The sequence below is a fragment of the Arachis ipaensis genome, chromosome B1 (assembly GCF_059453495.1).
Source record: "Arachis ipaensis isolate K30076 ecotype BB chromosome B1, ASM5945349v1, whole genome shotgun sequence".
Taxonomy (NCBI): domain Eukaryota; kingdom Viridiplantae; phylum Streptophyta; class Magnoliopsida; order Fabales; family Fabaceae; genus Arachis; species Arachis ipaensis.
In genome coordinates, this window is record NC_142436.1 from 6,182,131 (window position 1) to 6,188,130 (window position 6,000).

The 6,000-nt window shown below is 28.3% G+C and overlaps 1 pseudogene; it reads right to left on the bottom strand.

Annotated features, from left to right (window-relative positions):
• Positions 1-2,745: 2,745 nt before the first annotated feature.
• LOC148575615 (uncharacterized) lies at positions 2,746-4,098 on the bottom strand (annotated as a pseudogene).
• Positions 4,099-6,000: the final 1,902 nt, after the last annotated feature.

Here is a 6,000-nt window from a genome sequence, read left to right on the forward strand (position 1 = left end):
GTCCGGCTTTTATCCGATTTTTTTTCGGTATAATCGTGACCTAAAAGTGTTTAGGTTTCATCGGGTTTAGAATTGGGTTCGGGTCTAACAAATAGGTCCGGTATATATTTCGAGTCGAGTCTGGATCACATCAAACTCAGTTTCATCTGATCTATGAACACATTATTATTATTATTATTATTATTATTATTATTATTATTATTATTATTATTATTATTGACGACGTTTCTGCTTATATCATTCAAAGGAGACAGACATTGGATAGTTATGACATAGTAACGTTAAGAAGACAAAAAAAAATTATTTAATATTTATTAATAATAAATTTTAGTTATTTTTAACTAATTTTTTTGTTACTAAACATTGTTTTCATAATGGGGATGCTTCGGTAAAGATGCCATTTTCGTCTTTACGTAAAGACGTTTTTCATTTTGTGGTTGTTATTGATTTAAAAGCGTATCACTAAAAGTGTTGCTTAAAGAGAAAGTGTTACCTTTAATCGTTAACTTGGCTCTGATACCAATTTTTTAAAGTCGACTTTTCTTTTAATTTCTTTTTCGAAATTTCTATTAACTCTTCATATTTTACTTTGAATAAGTTTATAATTTGTATAGATTCAATTGGTGGTGCTTTATTTAAAGGATTTTGATAAAAATAATTTACACATTTATAATCCAAAGTATTGACCATTTCTACTATTTCTCTTGTATTTGTTATATGATTATTTATTACTAGTCCTTGATGTATATTTATAATTCTGATTTCATTTTTATAGTTTTTCAATCTTGTTTTAATTTATAATATTCTTTTTTGCATGGATTATTGTATATAAAATCTTTTATCTGTTTGTCTTTTTCTTTAATATAATTTCTCAAATCCTCAAAAACTTCTTTTATTTCTACACTTTCTGTTGTTTCTAAATATCTTTTTAATTTTTCAACTTCATTTTTCATTTTTTCTTTCAACAGCTTTAATTCTTTTAAGTCATAATATGGTTTTCCAGGCATTTATAAATTTTTTAAGTTTAATTCCAACTTGTTTATATTTATTCTTATTTCTATCCTTTTTATTATAAGGTCATCAATTTCGATCTGAAGATTATTTAATTCCCTTTTATACTCCTTTATTTTACTTTTTAATTTTTCCGTCATTTTTCTTTTTATTTTATTTTCTGGTTTTTCAATCTTTTTATACTTCATTATTTATTTTAGAATTTCTGTAAACTCTATCATCGATTCATCACTATTTTCTAGAGATTCTATTAATTTTTCTAGCTCTTCAACTTCTCTTTTCAACTTGTCATAAATTATTTTTAGAGCTTCAAATGCTCTTTGATTTATTTTAGAAAACTGTAAATAATTCAAACGATTTTCTCTTTCAAAGAGCTCTTATTTCTTGTCTTGATAAGTTACATATATTTCTTCTTTATTTATTGTCATAATTTAGTGTTTAGGGTTTCATTTAATTTTTCGACCTTTTTTGTTAATTCTTTTATTTCGGAATTTTCTTCTTTAATCTTTAACTTAGATAAACTTAAAGGGCTATTAATTTTAGATTCTCTTATTTGAAAATTTGATAAAACTAATTTTCCTGACGGTTCTTTCAATATTAGAACTGGGTTTTCAATAGCTTTATATTTTGGTATTTCTGTTTTTACAATTTTCTGAAATAATTCATCGACATAAATTCTTTCTCTGTTTTTAAATATTATACTATGATGGCTATTTGTTAAAGCATAATTTATTGCATATGTAATTGAAAATGGTTCATCATCTTGTTCCATTAGATTCTTTCTGTGAAATTTATAAGCCAAATTTATAGATCTTCCAAGATTTTCAGTTGATAAAGGTATAGCGTATCCAAGATGGGCATTGAATTTAACATTTACGTTTGCCAAATTTCCATGAACAATTCCAATTATTTGATCTATTGGGCCATCAGTAATTCTTTTATCACAGATTACTAAGCTTATTGAAAAATTAATTCCTTTCATATATGTAAATTTGATTAAGACTTGTATAGTACTAATATGAATCCATCCAATTTTAGATCTTTTTTGTTGATCCTTAATTTTCTCAATATGTTTACTCAATTCTTCCTCATTTATCAAAGTTATTTCAAGTTCTCCATTGGCGGATTTTATCTTTATAGGGGCTTCAAGTTGAATTTTTCCATAGTATATTATATTTTTTCTATTAAAAACTTCTTTTAAAATATTTTATTTATTAAAATTTTCATTTGATTTGAGATTTAATTCTGTTTTTAGAACAGCCTGTTTTTCATTATCTAATAAAGCAGTTAATCTGTAATAATCAGATTTTTCTGTTAATTCTAAACTTTTTAAATAATTCATAATTGAAAGACTAGGATGAAGATGTACCTTTCTGGAAAAAAACTTCCTTTATTTAGTATATTTTACATAAGGTGTTTTTATCTCCAGAGGGGAGATTGTAGATACTAACTCCAGGGGGAGTTTAGAATTATTTTTCCCTAAGGAAATTCTTCCTCAGACTATAGAATCGTCTCGGCAGCTTCTTCCTTGCTCTCCTAGCATATGAGTACTCTTAGCCTTCTAGTTTCTATTGTCTGATGCTCTTACAATTGCCTAAGCAATCTATTTATAATGGTTGGGTCTAATGGACAATTCCCATCCTTACCCTTCTTATGACGTCATTGCTTACGTCATTGTTTATTATCTTGCACCAGCTACATTGTTAGTGCTCTATGACCTAAGTGCTTACGTCATTATGCAATAATATTGAGAGATGCTTCAGATGCACTATCTTCCTCTTTTATCATGTGGCCTTCGGATGCATTGTCTTCTTCCTTTATCATGTAGGTTGATTCCGTTTCATTATTGCTTTCTTCAGATATTTCTGAGACACATAGCTGGCATTTGTGGTCTTCTCTGTCTTTTATCAAATAGCAGAGATTCCTCTTTATCCTTTCAGGGAGTTTTTCTAAAAGTCCAGATAAGTTGTAGAATGCTGATTCAAATTTCACCAAGAGTCTCATCTCTCTTTCTTCAATTTCATTTCTCTTACTGGACACAAGCAGAGTATTTCTACTTTTATAATTAATCCTTGTGTGGGATTCCTTCGTTATTTTTTGAGTTCTTTCAAAGACCCTTGCTAATGTGCTGGCTAGCCTTCCTTCATGACTGTAAATCGTTAAATCTTGAATCTGATCAATTGGTTGAAAATTTTCTGGGAAGACGGACATAAATATTACTTGGTGTGCTGGAACCAAGCATTCTTCTTCTTCATTAAAAATAGGTTGACTGTTTGTAAATTTTAGGGATATATCCCTTGGATTTACATTGTCAATCATATTTTTAAATCTCTTTACTACATCAACGAATCCTGCAGGAAACTCACTAATAATTTTTAGATCATTAAAAATTAAAATTGTATCAATTAATCCATACTGGAAAAACTGATAAGTGTCAGATGGGGAAGCATCTGGAAATATAACCAGCTTTGTTAGCTGTTCTTTGGCAATAGGATAATATCCCAAAATTGCCCTTTTTTCTTTAGTCCAATTCAGGACTATATTAAGGGTTTCTCTGAGATTTGATCTACAGACCCTTTTCTTTTCCTTGATTTCAGCCCTTGTAGGAATATTTCTTATTATCCTTGTTCTCTGGGTTTGAATTGGAGCTTTATCTGCTCTTTTTAGGGTTTGCTCTGGATGAAGAGCTTCATATTCCCTGAAGGATTCCTTTGCCTCTTCCAGTGTTAAAAATCCTCCTTTATGAATTATCCTTGATTGATGTGTGAATGGTGCTGCTTTTTTTCAGGCATCATATACTCCTTTCATGGGGCCATTATAAATTACATAATATTTTTTATCTTGGGTGGATTTTTTAATAATTTCAGCAATTGTTTTATTTTTTGAAATTTTTTCTTCACCTGATTTGTCCACTATGCTTAGCTGGCTGAACTCTGATGGTTTTGCTTGTTGTGTTGATTTCATTGCCTCAATGGCCTTCTTGAGGGATTGGATCTGTATCCTTATTTGCTAACAATGCTTGCATTTTTTGAGCTCTTGCTCATATTTTTGAATTTCTTGATCTAATGCGTTGTAGACGAACTCCATTCTCTTGTTAATGTATCTGCAATAACATTTTTGTCACCTTTAATATATTCAATTTTTATTGGATACTGTAACAAAAATAATTGCCATCTTATCAATCGTCCATGATTATAATCAACCTTTAAATTATATCGTATGAAACCTGTTAGGTAACTTGAATCTGTTCTTAGTGTAAATTCTCTGGGTAGTAAATCAATTTTCTATTTTTTAAGAGATTTAATTGCTGCTAGAGTTTCCTTTTCATGAGTAGTATATCTCTGTTCTGTTGGAGTAAAAGTCCCTGAAATATACCTGCAACGTAATTCCTTTGGGGAATATTTAGAATCTAGTGATTCTTTCTCTTGTTCCAAACTTTTTATAGCTTTCTTAGATTTTAGACATCTTGACCAGGTTATGTCTGAAGCATTTGTTTCTACTATTAAGTAGTCGTTTTCTTTTGGAATATAAAGTTCTGGAAGCTTTTCACATAATTCTTTAACTCTTTGAATTTGCATACTGTCTTTTTCTTCCTATTTCCATTCTTTTTTAGTACTTATTTTTGGAAATAAGTTTTTAGTATATTCTGTTATATTCTTTAAAAATCCTTGATCAGAAATATAATTTATACACCCTAAAAATCTTTGTAATTGTTTTCTATCTTCTATTTTATTAGGAAATAAATTTACCTTTTCTAAAACATTTGGTTGAAGTTTTAGCTTTCCTTGGGTGGATAGAATTAATCCAAGAAACTCTATTTCTTGTGTTGCTATTCTTGCTTTCTTTTTGCTAAGAACTAATCCTTTTTCTTTACATCTTTCTAAAACTATTAATAATTTTTGAAGATGTTCTTCTTTATCCTGTTTTGTAAAAATTAATATATCATCAATGTAAACTAAAACAAATTCATTTAACCTCTTTTAGATTTTCTTCCATAAATCTTTGATAAATACCTGGGGCTTGTTTTAATCCGAATGGTAATACATTCCATTCATAGAGCAACACACTTGTTGATTCTTTTGTTGGGCAAGTAAAAGCAGTTAATTTCTTTGTTTCTTCGTCTAAACGAAGTTGCCAATATCCTGATTTTGCATCAAGGGATGAAAACCAAGTTGCTCCTTTGATTTTTTCTAAAATAGAATCTTTTCTTGGAAGTTTAGAGCATCACCAACAGTTGCTTCATTCATCTTCTTATAATTAATTACCATTCTTCGTTTTCCCCTTTTAATTTCATTATTGTTCTCGACATAAAAGGCCGGAGCCGCATGAGGACTTTTACTAAATCTTATAATTTCCTTTTCCAAAAGATCTTTACATTCTAATGAGAATTCTTCTCTATCTCTTGCGGAATAAGGAATTTTATTTGGAACATTTATTTCTTTTGTAGGATCTTTTAATTTAATGTTTACTAATTCTTTATTTGTATTTTTAATATCTAAAGAATTTTCAGCACAAATTTCATCCAAAAGTTCTTCTATCTTTATTTCAAGATTGTTTTTTGGAATATTTATCTGAAAATATAAATTTAAATAACATGTTTCTAATATAGAAAATATTTTGAATTTTAAGATCTTATCTATAATAGTAGTTGGTATTTTTTATACGTTTTGATTTTTGATTTATTGAAGAATCGTGTGGAGCTTTTAAAACTATATATGTTAATTCTTGAATGAATGGATGATATAACTTTAAGAAGTTATTTCCTATGATAAAATCCATTCCAGAATCTAGTATATATATAGATGGAACAATGAATCTATAATTTTGAATAAATATTTCAGCCATTTCAGCTTTTTGGTCAATTTTATGTATTGATTTGTCAGCTATTCTAACTCTTAATGGTTTCTTTAATTTTTTCCAATCAAATTTTATATTTGAACTAGCAAAACATTGTGTTGCTCCAGTATCTATGAAAGCATTTAAAAACTT